We start from the raw sequence: 21,101 nt of genomic DNA on the forward strand, positions 1-21,101 counted from the left end.
TCTGGCTGTTATGGAAATGAAAATTGAAACTTGCGTAAAAATATGCAGACTGTGTCTGAAGTGTTTCATACTATTTCAGATCTGATATGGCGTTATTTGAGAAACCAAATGCATCCACAAAGATTAACAAAAATTTTGGCAGAAAATCAAATAATATGCGTCTGTAATTTTGATATTTGATGTACGTGCAGGAATAGTTTCATTTTCTTGTGTACTTGGTGACATTATTTTGTAAATATTTTCATAAAATATCTCGAATAAAATTGTGAAAATTTAATTTTCTTGAGATATTAATTTGTATTATTATAAACGTTTTTTTACTATTAAAATAGTAATAAAATACTACCACTAATAATAATTCTTATGATTAAAAAAACATTAATTGTGAATACGCTGGTTAAGGAGAGAGAAACAATACACTCCATAAACATAATGAACTGCAGGAGATTAGGCACAAAATTAAATGCAAGGACAGAAACGATTGCGCGTTTCAACCTGTGATATTGAAACCGTAGAAGCGACTGGAATTGGAAAATTCAGATAAATTCTGCAGCCAAAACGAGAAAACGACAGACTATTTTGGAACGTAAATGTAAAAGTAAATATACTTATGAAATCAAAACGATAATAATTAATACTAATAATCAAAACAAAGGAATAAAACTACTAAATGTTATATTCTGCTGTCTGTAAATACTAACAGAAAAGACCAAAAAAAAAAAAAAAAGAAAGAAAAAAAAACGAATTAATATGTGAAAATTTCCAATGAACTGAACGGATAATGAAACATCAAAAAAGCTATATATTATCAATGATTGTGTAAACACAATGACGGATCCCAAATAACTTAGAATAAGACGAGGAAAACTTAAAATTAATGAGAAGATTGGCACTAAACAGCGGACGTTAACTCAGAGAATAACTGAAATATTTATGCAAATACATCGAATGCTGAAACTAACTCACGTTAAAAAGACTTTACACTCGTTAAATTCAATTTGCAAAATGCTATTAAATTAGACGTTGTCTGACAGATTATTTTGTATAAGCGCTCGTGTCTCCAATTAGTTGGTTTTATTGGATTCTCGACTGTCCTGAGAACGAATTTAACGTTGGAAATCGTAAAGCTGGTGGGATATTAAGTAAATAAAATTGTCCTTGCGCCGTAAAAGGATAGACAGAAGGCAAAACCGATCAATCAGAAAATCCTGGAGTTGATTTATTTTTTTAAATTTTCTTCTTTTTGGTCACCCCATTTATCGGAAAGGGGCCTATGTTTTCAGTAGTGTCCGTGCGTCCGTTATTCCGAAGCATTGCCAGATAACCGTCCATTAGTTTTTCCTGAAAATTTGCCGAAAATTTTATTTCATTAAATAAATGTTCACAGAAAAGAAAAAAGAGAAAATTCCGGTTGCGTCATCAGGGGCTCAAAAGTTGTCAAAAATGCCCTCAAATGACATGTTTTGCCCCGTAACGTTTGATGCATGAATCAGATTTTTCTGGAACTTGGCTAAAATGCGTACCCCATTGTTCTTAATAGAAATCCAGTGCGGATGGCCCTGGCCACATTTTGGTTCGCTTCCCCGGGGACATTTAGTGCTAAAAAAAACAACAACAACTTTAGTGGCTCTTTTTTCATATTTCTTAACAAAAACCTTATGTCTGACTATATAGTCGTTTCCCACGGTGGTCAACTCAAATATACATGTTTAAAGGCTTGAAACTGCACCGTCATCCATTTACACTGGGATTTGGCGTCCCCAGGGGTCTCTAAAGTGGTCAAAATTGCCCTCAAATGGCCAAAAATTACACTTTTTGCCTCATAGTGTTGTATCCATCAATTAAATTTTCCTGAAACTTGCCCAAAATATGGAAGCCATTGTTCAGAATATAAATTCCATATGCGTTACCCTGGCAAAATTCTGGTTCGCATCCCTCTAGTACTTTTAGGGCTAAAACACTAAAATAAAAAAATAAATAACATGCCTTTTTGGAGCTCTTTTTTCATATTACTCAAAAACTTGATATGTATATAGTGATTTTCCATGGTGGTGAATTAAAATATACATGTCTTAAGGCGGGAAATTGCAACGTTTCTTAATTTCCAATGGGATTCAGCGTTCCCATGGCTTAAAAATAGGTCACAGATGCTCCAAAATTGCAAAAATTGACACTTTTTACGGCATAATATTTGCCCCATCCATTAGATTTTCCTGAAACTTTGTGAAAATGTGAAGGCAAAGTTGGCCCTTCACACTTCTCACAATCATCATCTCTTAACTATTTTTGTAACGTCATCTCACATGCAGAACAAGAGAGAGTACACACACACGCTGCTTTTTCTTTTCTTTCTCTTTGTTTTCTTTTATTTTATGGTATTTATTTTGTCCTGCATTATATTTTATAATTTATTTTTTAACAGAACTTTATTGTATGTCTTTCGGAATATTTTTGAAATTTAAAGGTTTCAATTTTTTAAAAAATCTATAAATAAAATATTAACACTATTTTCTTAGCATTTCATTTTCTTATGCGTTTTCTATATTCTATAGGATTTATTGTTCTTTACTGCCTGTTCACTTATTCATCCTCATCATATCGTCCCTATAATGTATATCATTTCCAATTCTAATCTCTAAAATTCGTCCATTTCAAATGTGTTGTATTTTTCTTTGTATAATCACGACTTTTCTTTTCTTCTGACGAGAAGCATGTATCTTCGAAATATTATGGCCTTAAAAGTTTTCTTTCTTAGTCCTATTTCTATAATCGTTACTGATTAGAAAATTAATTTAAGTCTCCATGTAAAATTACACTTTATTTTCTTATTCTATTTTAGCCACTCTTAACAGAGTAGACTTTATTTTATCTAGATATGTTTGCCTTAAAATTAAAAATTCATTTATCACCAAAATTGTATATGTCTCTCTCTCTCTCTCTCTCTCTCTATATATATATATATATAATTATTTTTTTACTATAACAATTATTAAATACCTACAGACACTAGTGTTTCATCCTTTCGGGAATCTTCAGTGCAGGGTGTCACGATTAATACCAGTCGAACGATTCGAACCCCGCCTCACGAGACATCTCTGGCTCGATTTAGCGAAGACCTAATCCATTAACCGCGGTAAATAACGTCAAATTTAAACATTTTAATTTTAAATGTTCATTTACGCCATGAAGAGAGAGAGAGGGAGAGAGAGAGAAAGTGAGAGAGAGAGAGAAGATAGTATATATTTATATACAAACACCCGCTACTTAATTGGCTGAAAAAAATGCGAATCTCGCTGTTTGTTTGTTTACAAACAAGCGGTTTGAGCACTATAAAAGTGATGGACGGATGTTTGTTTTAAATATACATTCGGCGAGGTTATTTGCGGGCATGGCTTCCGTGGCCGAGTGGGAGAACTGCCGACTCTCAACACAACGGTTCCAGGTTCAATCCTTGGCTTGGAAGAGGTGCTAGTCTAGCGGCACTGATGAGTTGTGATACAACGAAACAGGACTGTATATCGATGACTACACACACACACACACACATATATATATATATATATATATATATATATATATAACGAGGGTAGATACAAGAAGAGAGTAAATTCAATTTCATGAGAGGAGACTTATCGGGATAATATAAAGCTCAACAAATTTCAATGGCTTATATAGGAAACAATAGGAGTGGAAAATAAATTCATAAATGCGATATATTGGAAAATATAGAATGAGTCATTTATTTGATAATCATATGCATAGATTTATTTGACGGATAAAGGGGACTCTTTATACCAAGGTATTTCGAAGCCTAATGCTACTCATCAGAAGAATAGTGAAGATGCTAGTTAACCTAATGGGGATGTGACGTCTTACGAAGGAATCATCAGGAACGAAATAAATAAATACATTATTGATGTTGTTAGGGGAAACTATATTGAATTCTAAAATAAAGGAGAAGCGTGCTATATAAAGTGTAGTTTTAAAAATGAGTGTAGGCTTTCTATCATTGTTTAAAATAGTGTAAGTATTTTATGGATTTAATATTCTGGGGGAGATATAGGGTTAATTGTGTTGTGGTTCTATTTTATCCGTATGTAAGATGCATAGTGCCTATACGGGGGATTTACATTAAAGTTTTTTTTATCAACAGCGGTAACCGAGAACTACAGACAGACGGTGTATATTTTCAGGCGTAATATTCTGATAAAGAATAAAGGCGATGGTGTAAGTAACGTATATCACAACATTACTAATAAGGGAATATGGCTGTATTGTGATGTTATTAGATCAATGTCAGTTAGATTGTGGATTACATGGGGAGTGTGCTAGGGTTTTTATTTAGTAGGGTAGAGGAAGGTCCGAAGGTGAATTAAGTGGTTAGTTATGTCATGTTATTGTATAGAGTCTCCTTTATCCCCACTAAATGTATGTATATCCTTATTAAGTAAATGAATCATTCTATTCTTTCCAATATATAGTATTTGTGAATTCATTTTCAACTACTATTGTCTCCTACGTGTGTGTGTATATATATATATATATATATATATATATATATATATATATATATATATAGTAATTTATAAAATATATATGGCGATTAAGCTACACTGAATATTCGGCGTTTCATGCACTCTAGGACTCCTCAGGCTTATGCGCATAAGCCTGAGGAGTCCTAGAGTGGATGAAACGCCGAATATCCAGTATAGCTTAATCGCCATATATATTTTATATTATATTTCATATATTTTATAAATTACTAACTAACTCTACCTACGTATCACTTCTGAAGTAAATACTTAAAGTTTACGCATAAATCTATATTTTCGTATATTAATTTTATGTGAGTAAATTAAGTAGTTTATATATATATATATATATATATATATATATACAAACATTGTTTCGTGGCATCCCGCTCTTTAGCGCAGCTAATCGTTACGCTGTTTGACTGCTGCTAAGATGCTAATTTTTGTCCAAGCGCCTAATCTTTATTTATTTAAGCAAAGAGCATTATGTTATATGTTTGGAGCAGGTTGTATTTTCTCTTCCAAATACGCTCAACCTAATATAAATAGTATTTTAGTCACCCAGAGACAGACTGTGGCACTGTATCAAAGTTCTTCAGTACCATCCACTTTAAATTTCTATTTGGAATGGAAAGTATATTAACATCTTACTTTATTATATTGCAGTTTGTATTGTGACTGATTTGTTTTATAATCCCTATTGCGGTTCTATCTTGCCCATATTATTTTGCATGAGAAACGTCTATGGAGCGACAATGTAACCGCCTATTTGCGATCAGTTCGCGTTAGTAGAATTATCGCAGCGTGGCAGCTGGTTCCAATACAGAATCAGTGTTGAGTTTTTACACAAGGGGTCAAATATAAAATAAAAATATGGCGCCAGCAATCCCCCATGAAAACAAGATAAACAAAAGCATAACGAAATTTACAGCTGATCCACAGAAACGTTATGTAAAAAAAGTTGTTCATCGGAGAGAGAACATGTACATAAAAAAGATTAAGAGATAACGAAACCGGGGATTGCAAAAACGCAAATAGACGCTAGGGAGTCAGTGACAGGTTGGTTGTTGTGAAGTGGATGCCGGCACGAACTCACAACCTATGTTCTCATTCCCGAGACCTGCTTTATTTATAGCAAAATGTAATATTTATCCGGTTTACGACCCACTCTCCGGCAATTTCGCGTCGGTTATCTCCGCGTTATGAATTATGTTGAATCGACGGCTGCTATATACTGAATCCAAAATGGCGTTATCCACTCTCCACCACGTTAAAATGCCTTTCGATTCATGAAACGTTTCGTTACATAGTGAAGAGAGTACTTCATTTTGCATATTAATTTGCGATTTAAGTTTCTCTCTTGTTTTAATTATGCTCCGCTTTCATTGGAACGTTCTTCTTGCAGCTAATTGGATAATCGCTTCGGCATCTTTCGGCTCAGATATAATTTGTTAGGAGATGCCACGCAAAGTTGTTGGAGATTGGTTTATAAACTGAATTTGTATTCATTAATCGTTCTGGGGATATTGTGAGAATTTTAGTGGATTTTTAGTGGATTTATATTTGAAAACCTAGAAAACCAACGCCAACATTACCGGTCGAAATATTATTAAATATACAGTGTGTGTGTGTGTGTGTTTTCAGTTTAAATTAAAAACAAACTAATAAGGAACAACCAATATGATGCTGGTTTCGTAAGTACGGATTGATGGGACAACTACTTCTGATTCTGTTGTCGAATCAATAAACTCACTTTTACGTAAGATCTCGAAAACATTCGAAAAATCATAAAATAAAAGGTAAAACATTTAAAAACTTTTTGATTCATAGAAACCAAACTACATGTTACGTAATACAATTGTTTAAATTATTTTAAAACTCTCAGTAAGTCATATTAATATTGAAATCATTTTAAATCTCATATTGCATCATAATAATGTTTATTTTATAACTTCATATGAAGTCATACTAACATTTAAATCCTTTTAAACTCATGTAATGATAATATTTAACTCATTATTAAACTCATATTACTTTATATAAATGTTGAAATAATTGTTAAACTCATACTACGTCATATTAAAATTGGGATTATTTTAAACTCATATAAGGTAATATTAATGTTTAAATATTTTGTAAACTAATATTACGTCATAAAAGTTTTGAGTATAATTTTAAAACTCATATTACGTCATATAATTTTGGAATCATTTAAAATCATATTACGCCATATCAACGTTCAAATTATTATACCCTCATATTACGTCATATTTATTTTAAAATCTTTTGCCATCCATATTATGCTATAATAAAGTTGAAATAGTTTTAATAATGATATTACGTCATATTAATGTTGTTATTATTTTTAAAGTCATATAACGTACAGACTAGGATCTTATTTTCTTAATATTTATTGATAACATAATTTATTTTAAGTTATAGATAAGTAATATTGTATCAGCATAATTAGTATATTTAAAATAATTTATTTGTTTAAATATAGTGGGTCACTATTTCCTGGCATTAAAACTCTTTAAACATCTTTTTGTTTTGCTATTAAAATTAAATTGGTGAGTTATTGTTTTTGTATGAGTAAAAACGATTTTATGAAAAAGTACATTTCTGTTAGAATATATGTCCGTCTGTTCCAATTTTATTTGAAACTAGTGGGCTGATCGAACTGAAAGTTTCTATAGACGGTTGTTCTAACGTACAGCGCACTAGCTCTTATGATATCGTTAACTGCGATTTAATAAAAACATATTTTTAATACAAATTGATATCGATTAGTTACAGCAATAAAGCATTTACTAAACAGTTTTGTCGGAAACTACTGGTCTTTTCTGTTTGGGATTTTGATGCACAGTTACAAAGTAATAATAATAATAATAATAATAATAATAATAATAATAATAATAATTAACAAGGTCTAGTGCTTACTTGAATTACCATGCTCAACAATGAATTTGGCAAAGAACACTCATTCTCTATCAAAGGGAAATATACTTAACACGACTTTTTGGTTTAAACATATATTATTTAATGAAATCCATTGTGAAATAAATCTAAAAAAAAATAAATTGAGTAAAAATAAAAACTTTTCGAAATACTGAACATTTTTCTAAAATATTCATTGTTTAAAAATGTATGTTAACAGATCTTGTAACTTGACACTAAAAGATGTATCCCACAGACAAGTTAAAGCAAAAAAAAAAGAACAGAGAAAAATGCACTTTTTTAGTAGAGAGAATATGTACATGTAAATAAAATAATAAAATGGCGCTTTTACCGGAAATGATATTACTTATTACTTTAACGATATAACTTCAGACATTTAAAAAAAAAATAAAAATAAAAAATAACAAGAGCGTAAAATTTACATCGAGATATTTAGTCAGGTTACCCCAAGTTATACATATTTATTTTACCATTAATGGCTAATAGATTCATTATCATTAAAATACATGTAGATATTCTGTAGCTATATGTACTTCGAGAATATGCCATGAATACACCCAAATGCTTATATATTAGTTGAATTTTTTAGTTTGTTCTTGATATTAAATAATTATTTTATATAACAAATAAAGATACAGTGTATGGTATTAGTTCATTTTATTAGGATGGTGCAAAAATAACGTCGTTTTACATAAATATATATATATATATATATATATATATATATATATATATATTTATATATATATCACAAAAGCGAGAGTATTTTTGCACCAACCGAAAATCATTTTAGTTTCAAGATATAGCAAAAAAAATAAAATATTTTTAATTTAAAAAGTGAATCTATGTTTTGACAGAGTATCAAAGCATGTCAAACTGAGACCTGGTGAAGTTTGCACCGAATAGTATCTGAATAGCTGACGTGTCGTCTCTCACGTGTTCCAGTTTGCTGGAGTATCTTTTGAGTTGTCTTTCAGACGTGCCCGCCCGCTGATAGGGAGGTGACGTGTCTATATATGGACACTAGGAGAAACCCAGAAGCCAAATCTTCACTTCCCATTCTTCTGCATAACGAATCATGGAAAGTGAAATAAAACCTGTTTATAAAATCAATCATCGTCTTTGGTCGTTTGAAATGTATTTGCCCCAAAGAATCTAGCTCCATCAAAGGACAGATGGCATTCTCAGGTAGGCCAAATGATAGAGGTCAACAACGCAGTTTAAAAAGTATGTCGTAAACATATTTTTGACGCTTAGGCACAGCAAAACACTAAGAAATAAACTCTTCCAGATATATGTAGATTAGATAATGGTATGGTTAAAATAGTGAAGAACCACAGACATTCAGTTAAGCCATGTATACATTCAAACACCACGATTCAAACAAGTGTAATAGTAATGTATATACATCGGATATAAAAATCCACATCATTCAACAATATAAGTTACGTTTAATCTGGGGCCGTTCAGATAAGGAAACCTTAACCTGGGTGCTGTTCCAATAAGACAGCGTGACGTATATTAATTTGGTGCCGTCCAATACGAATGCATATATAACAAATACCCTTTTTTCGATACGGTGACAATACAACAATATGAATTTTCTTTCACATGCCTAGATGTAAATATTATAAAGAGTTCTTTTTACCTAGTTGTATATTAAGAAAAAATATATGATTTGAATTATTCGGCAATATTATTGTTGTTTCTTTATCCGATCCAACCATGGGTATATATATATATATATATATATATATATATATATATATATATATATATATATAATTTAAAGGAGATTAGAATAATAGTCTAAAGAGCTAAGTGTATTTTAATGTACCAGTGAAATTACTAGTTTAATTAAAATACAGAAAATGCTCGTTGTAATTTAGATATATAATAAGCTCGATAGTTAAATGTCCTAGAGCTAATTCAATATTAAGTAAAGTGATTTTCAATTTAAAAATTAAAAAAAAAATTTTTAATTCAAAAATCAAATTTTAATTAAATTAAAAATCAGTTTCATAAGAAGGAACAACAACAAAGTCAATTATCTGTACGATCGTTTCGGAAATCCGTGCTTTTTATTTGTGGTATACATGAAGTTATGTAGAACAATTATATATAGTTTTTTTGGTAAGCACGGTCTCCTCATCAGCAAATTTAGGAGGATTTTTATTGAATTTAAAAGACACCCTAAATAAACCTAGCATTAAAAGTAAGGCAGATGAATCAGAAAAAATTGAAATAAAAGGTTTGGATTTAAAATTCATAAGAAAATTAATATAGGTTATAGATAGAAATGAGTAGAAAAATATATATTTTTGAATTTACATAATAAATTTGATTTAAAAATATATAGAGATAGTTACCTTTTAGTTTTTCTTTTTTTGAAATAAGGAACTGTGTTTAAAGTAGTCATTTAGATGTTTGCTATAGCTTTTTATTTAATTGAATGATGAATTTTAAAAGAGTGACGCTCGTGCAGTAAATAGTTTCCGTTAGCGTATTTTGATTTAAAGACGCTACAGTTAATATATATAGAGAGAGTATTTATTTTGCAAGTTTTTAAGGGGAGATAATTGTCATGTATTATTGACTTTATTTATTATTTGATTTATGGGTCTAGGGGAGGTAATTGGTCTAACTTAATTTATTTATTTAAAAAAAATGTAATCTATTTTTACTAATGAGTAATTTTTAATGATTTAAGGTGGTTTATATTTATTAAATTTAAACCAACGTTTATGATTACATGTCAGAAGCCTGTGTCTTGAATTTACTAGTTTGGTTGTATTTTTTATATCTTCATATTTTAAAATTTTTAGGGTTTCTTTTGTACATAGTGGACAAAATTTATCTCCTGGTTTATATGATTTGCAAGTCTCAATTATTTGCCATTTTAAGTTGAAAGAAATATTGCTATTTTTTAGTTGCCAAATATAGTTGGATAGAGTAGTTTGGTTTGATAGAGAGTTATTTTTAAAAGAATGTTTGTGCGTTGAAATTCTATGTTTTATTGGGCCAGATGTGGAACCAATATATATTACCTCTTGATTATTGTGATTATTTTCCGTTAGGTCTATTGTTGGATTATTATGTTGTGGGTTGATTAGTAATTGATCGGTAGATTGATTTAAGTTGGTGTTATTATTTAATCTGGTAGTTGAGTTATGGCTGTTAATAGGTTCTTGTAGATTTGGAGTTTTTGATACTGTGCAGCTATAGATAACATTTTTAATTTTACATGAGCCTTGTAGGGGACATTTATTTTTTCTTCTACAGTTACAGTCCGATGTATTTTGTATAGTTGTATTTTGTAGTTTATTAATTTTCTTCTTATTAGAGCTAATTATTTTCTGATGAAGGTTAGGCATAGTAGAGTAAGAGACTTTAATTGTGTTCTTATTGAAAATTTTATTATATCTATGGGGGGCTTATCTAATATTTTATATAGTTCTTATCTAATATTTTTTTTATAGTTCTTATCTAATATTTTAGAAAATTCTCTGGCTATGTTTGTTTCTAGGTTTTTGGAATACGGGGGGTTGAACCATAGGATCTCCTTGTGTCTATTCTTACGTTTACGGGTTTTAGTTTGCTGTTTATTTGTATTATTATCTAATATTTGTATTTTGGTTTTATCTTTTTTTGTCTCTTGGTTATTTTTCTTAACTCGTATACGGGAAGACATTGCCATATTATATGTTATTATCTATAGCTGCACAGTATCAAAAACTCCAAATCTACAAAAACCTATTAACAACCATAACTCAACTACCAGATTAAATAATAACACCAACTTAAATCAATCTACCGATCAATTACTAATCAACTCACCACATAATAATCCAACAATAGACCTAACGGAGAATAATCACAATAATCAAGAGGTAATATATATTGGTTCCACATCTGGCCCAATAAAACATAGAATTTCAACGCACAAACATTCTTTTAAAAATAACTCTCTATCAAACCAAACTACTCTATCCAACTATATTTGGCAACTAAAAAATAGCAATATTTCTTTCAACTTAAAATGGCAAATAATTGAGACTTGCAAATCATATAAACCAGGAGATAAATTTTGTCCACTATGTACAAAAGAAACCCTAAAAATTTTAAAATATGAAGATATAAAAAATACAACCAAACTAGTAAATTCAAGACACAGGCTTCTGACATGTAATCATAAACGTTGGTTTAAATTTAATAAATATAAACCACCTTAAATCATTAAAAATTACTCATTAGTAAAAATAGATTACATTTTTTTTAAATAAATAAATTAAGTTAGACCAATTACCTCCCCTAGACCCATAAATCAAATAATAAATAAAGTCAATAATACATGACAATTATCTCCCCTTAAAAACTTGCAAAATAAATACTCTCTCTATATATATTAACTGTAGCGTCTTTAAATCAAAATACGCTAACGGAAACTATTTACTGCACGAGCGTCACCCTTTTAAAATTCATCATTCAATGAAATAAAAAGTTATAGCAAACATCTAAATGCCTACTTTAAACACAGTTCCTGATTTCAAAAAAAGAAAAACTAAAAGGTAACTATCTCTATATATTTTTAAATCAAATTTATTATGTAAATTCAAAAATATATATTTTTTCTACTCATTTCTATCTATAACCTATATTAATTTTCTTATAAATTTTAAATCCAAACCTTTTATTTCAATTTTTTCTGATTCATCTGCCTTACTTTTAATGCTAGGTTTATTTAGGGTGTCTTTTAAATTCAATAAAAATCCTCCTAAATTTGCTGATGAGGAGACCGTGCTTACCAAAAAAACTATATATAATTGTTCTACATAACTTCATGTATACCACAAATAAAAAGCACGGATTTCCGAAACGATCGTACAGATAATTTACTTTGTTGTTGTTCCTTCTTATGAAACTGATTTTTAATTTAATTAAAATTTGATTTTTAAATTAAAAATTTTTTTTTTTAATTTTTAAATTGAAAATCACTTTACTTAATATATATATGTATATATATATATATATATAATCTATCTATATATACATATATATATATATATATATATATATATATATAAATCTGTGTCCATATTTTTATTTATAAATATATAAACATATGTGTGGGTATATATATATATATATATATATATATATATATATATATATATTATATATATGCAGATATGCAGTGTTTTGACAAAACGAATTTTCTCAAACATGTCTATATATAAAGGCTTTTAAAAAGTTGTTTTACTTAGTCACAGATGAAGAGAATAGAAATGTAATTTGAATATTTTATCAATATTTCTTTTTTTTATCTAATCCATATATATGCGTATATATATATTATACATGTATATATATATATATATATGTATATAAATATATATATATATATATATATATATACACGGAGGTTGAACAAAAATCGCGTAAATTGATCAAGTAATTAGTAATTAATCCAATTGTTAAGAATATTCTGAATTAAACGATTTACTTGTTTTGAATACAAACAATATCCTAATAGTCGTCCTTGTATTGAATTATATCCCCTTGGATTTTGATAAAAACTAAATCAATATAGCAGAACTTGTCTACCTCGTTGTTTGTAAATCTTATTTAATTTATTTTTAGTCGCGTGCAAGCGACTCTATAAGTCACACCGTCGGTCGGTCGGTCTGTCCGTATTTTGTGCTTTGCATTTTTGGTTAAGATCAAAGGTCTGTTGTTAATAGCTGCTGTTCTTAGCTCTTTAATCTTTTCTTAGCCTTTTGGCTAAGATCAAAGTTTAGCATCTCTTCTTACTACATGCTGTACTTATGTTTGTAACTTTGTGATATAAAGTGGGGATCACTTTTCTGTTAATTCATTGTCCAATGATCACCCACTTTACAACCAGTCACTCTCAAAGCCATTCAAGTCATTCTTCAGATCATTCAAGTTGTTTTTTAAGGATTCCAGTTATCATTTAAGTATTCGAGTCATTCTTAAGGTCATTCAATTCATCCTTAAGTTCGTTAAAGTCATTCTAAGTCATTTACTTTTTATTTATTTAAGTCATTTCAGCCCATTTTTCGGGCATTTTAGTTTATCTTTAAGAATTTCATGTCAATCCTACATTCACGCATTCATTCATTGCACAAGAGAACGTGACTAATGGCTATCGGCCTTGTTGTTTAAACAATGAGAAACGATGTCCCAAGGGGTGGGAACAGTTGAGTTAGATCCCGCCATTGTCAGTGACCTTGTTATATAAAGAACGCTATTTGATCATTTTACTTAATTATTTGTATATGGTATGGTTTTCTTTTGTTTTAAGTATAATACTAGAAAAACAGAGTTTTTATTACTCAAGATAAATGAATCATCCGTGTTGGAAAGGAGGAGTATAGAATGGTCTTGCATCAGCATATTTCTTGTATCAAGGCACGGTAAAAAAAATTGTATCAAGGCCTGGTAAAACATTTTTTGTATCAAGGCCCGGTAAAACATTTATGGGACCATGCTAGAAACAAAATATTTGAATATTTTGTAAATTTTTATAAGTTTAAAACATACAATTATTAATGCAAATTCTATTATTATTCCAGTAATATATATATATATATATATATATATATATATACAAATATATATATATATATATATATATATATATATATATAGAGAGAGAGAGAGAGAGAGAGCAAGATAGAAAGAAGAGAGAGAGAAAGAGAGAGAGCGAGGGAGATTGTGAAAATGTCACAAAACACAATTTGCAACTACTCTTCCGATTTTTTTCAGTTTCCTTGTGTTCATACTCCTATTCTTCTGATATGTCTAGTCAACATAGATTCAAGGATTAACTTAGTAAATAAGATCTGATCTATCTATATATATATAAAACTCCAAATGTCTGTGTGTGCCGTTCTTTCTGTCTGTCTGTGTACACTTCCCTACCAAATAACTCTGTCAAGTTTTAGTTTACAGACTCTAGATTTGAAATAAGAGGTATTGCGATTTGGGAAATATTTTTAATCTGTTTGTCGGTTATAAATGTGTTATAACGGGTCAAAGTAAAACAATTTAACAATTTGAGCTTTGAGAACTGTACCAAACTCCTTCGCTTATTTTTGGTCTGAACATTTGAAATTTAAGATGTATGTTACTTGGGCATAGATCTTACTTTATAATTTGATTTGAACCCAAAACAATAAATGAGTTCCAAGTTTAAAAAAAGATTGACCTCTGCGGTCTTCCCCAAATTACTCAGCCAATTTTTTGTCTAAACATTTGAAATTTTACATGAAGTCTATTCAAACAAAGGGCAAGCTTTTTAATCATTTTTGCTGAAAATTTGTCTTCCAAGGGGTCTAGGTTCAAAATATTTGACTTTTGCGGTCTCCAGCAAACTAATAAGCCGCATTATATCTAAACATTTAAAAGCTTACGTAAAGGGTATTCAGACATGTAGCAATCTTTTTAATAATATTTTGGCTAACAATTTGGCTGGTAAGAGGTCCAAGTTTAAAGTGTTGAACTTTTTAGACTCTACCAAACTCATCCGTCAATTTTGGGTCTAAACAATTAAAATTTTAAATACAGGTTACTTGGGCATGGATCAAACATTTTAATTTAATTTGAGCCCAAAACCATAAATGTTAAGGGGTCAAAATTTGGGTCAAAGCGAAAAAAAGTGATGTCTTCGGTCTTTACCAACTTTGCTATACGGTAAGGCATTACCGCACATCGTCACACTTTTAAATATATACATATGCACATAAAGTTATGAACATTATATAGGTCCCGAGCAAATCCAAGCGGAACTGCTAGTATATATATAAACGTGAAAACGTCTGTGTGTGTGTACATTTCCCTACCAAATAACTCTGTCAATTTTCAGTTTACAGACTCGTGATTTGACATAAGAGATATTCAGATTTAGGAAACTCCTTTTAATCAGTTTCCATACAAAAATTTGGCTGTAAAGGGGTCAAAATAAAACGATTTGTTTTCGAAAACTCTACCAAACTCCTCCGTTAATTTTGGGTCTGAACACTTGAAATTTTAGATATAGTTTACTTGAACCTGGATCTAACTTTGTAATTTGATTTTAACCCTAAATATTAAATGTTCAGGAGTCATAATTGGGGTCAAAGTTTTAAAAAATGACCTCCGCGATCTCTACCAATTTACTAAGCAAATTTTTGGTCTAAACATTTAAAAATTTACATTAAGTGTATTCAGACATAGGCCAAGCTTTTTAATCGTTTTTCTTACTGATAATTTGGTTTCCAAGGGGTCAAAGTTCAAAAGATTCTTAACATTTGATATTTGGCATGAAGGGTTATTAGACATGCAGCAAGCTTTTTAATCAGATTTTAAGCGAAAATTTGGTTTCCAAGAGGTCAAAGTATACAGAGTTGACCGATGCAGACTCTACCAAACTCATCCGCCAATTTTGTGTATAAAACCTTAAAATTTTAGATGTAGGTTACTTGGACATGAGTCAAACATTTTAATTTAATTTGAACCCACAACAATAAATGTTAAATGGGTAAAATTAGGGTCAAAACTAACAAAAATTGAGGTATTCGGTCTCTGCCAACTTTTCTCTGTGGTAGTTAAAGAAACCTGTTATATAGAAAGGCATTACCATACATATTATCACTTTTTGATATGTATATATGCACAAAGTTATGAACATTATAGGGCCCGAGATAAGCATGGTAGAATTGCTAGTGTACCTATAAAATTGAAATTGTGTGTGTGTGCGCACGGCCGTGTGTGTATGTGTGTGTGCCTGTGTGTGTAAATTTTCCTACTAAACTACTGTCAATTTTGCAGTCTACAGACTCGAGATTTGACATAGATATATTGAGATTTAGGAGCATTTTTTAATCAGTTTTCGGGCAGAAATTTGGCTGGCAAAGGGTCAAAATTCAACGATTTCACCTTGGAAAACTCTACCAAACTCATCCACCAATTCTGGGTATAAAAACTTGAAATTTTATCTGTAGATTACTTGGTCATGGATCAAACTTTTAATTTGACTTGAGCCCCAAAAAATAAACGTTAAGGGTCAAAATTGGGGTCAAAGATAAAAAATGACTTTCGTGGTCTCTGCCAAATTAAAAAGGCAATTTTGGGTCTAAACATTTACAATTTTATACAGACATAGTTCAAGAATTTTAATCGGCTTGAGGCCAAAAAGTTGGTTACAAAACCTTTTTTGCGGTTTCCAGCAAACTATTCAGCCAATTTCGGGTTTAAACATTTGAAGTTTAATATAAAGGTATTCAGACATGTAGCAAGCTTAGAAAACACTTTTAGGGCGAATAGGTGGCTGCCAAGAGATCAAAGTTGAAAGAGGTTATATTTGCAGACTATACTTTATACTTTTTAATATATATAAACTTTTTAAATACAATAATAAATTATGTATATATATATATATATTTACGCATAAATGTATGAACAGTACATGTGGTCCATGTAAAGCCGGGGTAAACTGCTAGTATACACATAAATGATTTTCCCTATGAAACAGGTACTGTGAAAACGTGAACATTTTGACGTAATGAAAGAAATAGATGGTAAGAGTGAAAACATCTTGAAATTTAAACTTTTAAACTTTTTGTTATATATATATATATATATATATATATATATATATATATATATATATGTGTGTGTGTGTGTGTGTGTGTGTGTGTGTGCTAGGCGGAAAGATAAAATTCTTGCCTTAGAAAAGACGATGTGATTGCATTTAGTTCTTTTTTTGCAGACCATGTTCTATTTGGCCAGTTGTGTACAATCCAAAGAGCGATAGGAGGCTTCTTTCATGTCTGAAATTTAAACACTGTTCAACGAGTGAGATCGGATATGCATTGCTGTACAACTCATGTATATATATATATATATATATATATATATATATATATATATATATATATATATATATATATAGTGCAAAGTTTTGTTGAAAATTAAAAGACTCACGTTTTCTTTTTTATAAACTTCGTTTATTTCCTGGATTTTTCCATTACAGCTGTTTCATTAATGAGTGGCAATTTTACGATTTATGTTTCTGTAAAAATATTCTGTCCTCACCAACTTCCTCAGATGCTTATCCATTAGATTTTTACAACAAATTGTATATTTTTAACATGCTGGACATCGTATTAAGATAAAAATATTTCCACAGCCATGGTTCCTCACTTCCTCCGTCTTTTGGTGTTATGTAAAGAAAGTTTTCCGTTTTATCCCGTACTTTCGTATTTTTATTTATTAACCATTTATATTTGTTTAAATTTTCCCGGTTTTTCCTTTTTGTTTTTTTCAATTATCATGTAATTTTATATAATTTTATTCCTATATTTATGAGTGTTTATTTTAATATTTTTTTTTTTGCTTAGTGTTTGAATTCGTATTATATTACCCAATACAGGGGAGTTCACTCTCGTAGTATCATTTTTCATCTAGGATTACGGCCCTTACATTTTTTTCCTAATCCGCTCTAATACGTAAAATTAAATATTTGTTTCTATGCAAACACCCGTGGATTACATCTAGTCTTTTGTTTAATATGTTTTCTATTGATATTAATATATGGTAAGAATCTAATATACATAGGTGTCATCTTTTCGATTTTCTAGGTTTATATTTTCCCCCTTATCAATAATTGACTATCGTAATTTATATACAGTTTTATATTCCTTTAATTCCTTAAACCATACTGCTAAAGTGTTTGAGTTTATCTTTGTTTTTTTTCCGGTTGTTTTCGCTATTACTATTGTTTCTGTTTCTATTTTCGTTATAGTAGTTGTGGTTGTCACTATTGTTATGATCCTTTCTACCGTTGTTTTCATTTTCATTTACATTGTTGTTGTTTCCGTTATTTTGATGTTCTTTTCGCTCTCTCTCTCACTATATATATATACATACATATATACACATATATGTATATACACATTTATACACACATGTATATGTTTGTGCTCTCCGCTTATCCCGCATTGTTTCCAGTCGTCCTTGCCACTGGAACTCAAGCAGTACCGATTATGGAGATGTGTGGTCAGGATTGCGAAACCTTTGCCTCACAATTACACACCAAACTACCTCTACAGTGGGTATCACTTGTCTTTCGAGACTGAAGAGAGGCATCAAATTTACTTTCGATTTATCTATCTACCTTACTATTTACCCATCTATATATATATATATATATATATATATATATATATATATATATATATATATATTTACTCCTCTCTTCCTTTACACACACACACACACACACACACACCCACACCCACACATATATATATATATATATATATATATATATATATATATATATATATACACGGTATCTATAATTTACTATATTGAGTTAGTGGTGGGTGGGTGACCATCTTTTCTCGGGCGTAACATACGCTTACATATTATATTTCATTTTTCCAGATTTCGTATATCCTTTGTAGTGAAAAGAATACTGTTTCGGTGCTATAAGCTAGATTCAAAACCGAACACTGTTACATTCACATTGTGCTACGTTACCACTGTACTAACGTAACACGCATATGAACATATTAAACATTAAAAATGAAAAATAAACCAAGATGAATGTAAAAAATTTTTAAGGACTTTAAAAAATTTGGACTCATTTTTTACCCCTTAAAACTATTTAAACCGACTAAAGACCTATAAAAGTACAGTCCGTAAAAAAAACTCCAATCATTTGAGGCCCCTAGCGCGACTTTGCACCTTTTAGTTTTGGAAAAGATGGCGTTTGAAAATATGGAGACATACATATAGCCTCACATAGATTAGATCAATCGTATAGGAAATGCTGCTAGTATGCTCAGTGATAACAATTTTCTTTACAAAGACACATACACACATATTGATGACTAATGCATTAAAGAAGATGGCAGTCTCACTAATGACAACACATGTAGATTCTGCCACACGGAATTGTAAAGTGTGAGTCATCTAGTATCAAGTTTCAATGTTTTTTTTGGGGGGGGGGATGGCTACTACAGAACGAGACCTGATTGAGTATGTAAGTACATCCACTGGACGATCTGTATAAAATTAAACAGCCAATGTAACCGCAAATCTTGGGAACATCGACCTGAAAGAACCGTTGGAAATGACTTATATACCATTCACTACGACCAGGTAATCCCTACATCCATCTACTTTAAAAATGTTGCTGTGAAACTTGATATAGTTCTATGGAATAAGTAAGAGAGAGTTGCAATCTTGGTTGAAGTGAATGTCCCTAATGATGGAGGTCTGAACAGAGCTAAAAGGGAGAAACAGATCAAATATCAAGGGACTTATATTGGGACCCCCTTATATATATATATATATATATATATATATATATATATATATATATATATATATATTTACCTAAATGCGAGTTATGAATAATTGCCATTTTTAATGACCAATTTGCTACCCCCAAATGGAGAGCAGCATATATATTGTTTTTAAAATATAAGTATCCACTGACACGTGTTTCGTCGTCTACGAGTTATCAGAGTTGCTGAATCTCTCTCTTTCTTTTTCTCTTTCTCTTGTTCTCTCTCTCTTTCTCTCTTACTTTTGATGACATGCTATTGGTACTATAGGTGTAAAACCCGAAAATTAGGGCCGTTTAAGATACCCACATACAGATCTCTTCAGCCAATAGTGTTGAGATAAGTATTAGCTGAAGAGAGCTTTATATGAGTATCTAAAACGGTCAATAAGTTCGGGTTTGAAACCGACGGCACCAATGACTTATCTCATCTATAACTTTCTGTAAACAAAATATAAATAATACGGTCTTATTCTCGGATTTTCCTTATAATTGAGCACTCCGCTACATTTCTTAAAAAAAAAAATTATACACACACACATACACACACACACACATATATATATATACATATATATATATCGTTATAAAAAATCCATTCTATCTTATAAACACACACGTACGTTATATCATGTTTGATATATCATAATCAAGAACATTACGTACAAGACCAGGTTGATATAGAATATTTTATATTCGAGAAGGCTGTTCGATTGTTCCGATAACTTTGCACTCTACGTCACCAAACAGAACGTGCGAAATTAGTCCCTTTACAAAAGAAGAGTTAAAATGCTATAGGGAATTTAGAACAGCATAGAATTGATGAAGTTATTTCACTGTAAATAGATTACGTGTCCATGTGAACCGCAAGCGAAATGTGTACATTAAAAGGATATAAATTACATTCTACGTGACATGTGTCGCGAGAATAGAACTTAATGAAACAACACTGGGATTACTTCTCTTATCATAAAATGATTATAAAAATGTTGTGGTCTTCTGAGCAATACCTCTACACTAAAATATAATTCGATTTCGACGTAAAAGAGGAGTTAATATATACTCTCAACAACCAAAAATGTGAGCCTGTGTTGTGTAACGCCTGTAATAATATCACCGGGCTTATCAGATTTTTCCATGTTAAATTCTAGTGTTTACTGACTTCTGACTATTTACGCAATCCCTTCTTGTTTATATATATATATATATATATAATTATTTTCTACTATAATAATTAAATACCTACAGACACT

Source organism: Euprymna scolopes, chromosome 4, assembly GCF_053919585.1.
Source record: "Euprymna scolopes isolate OS-2025 chromosome 4, ASM5391958v1, whole genome shotgun sequence".
Lineage (NCBI taxonomy): Eukaryota > Metazoa > Mollusca > Cephalopoda > Sepiida > Sepiolidae > Euprymna > Euprymna scolopes.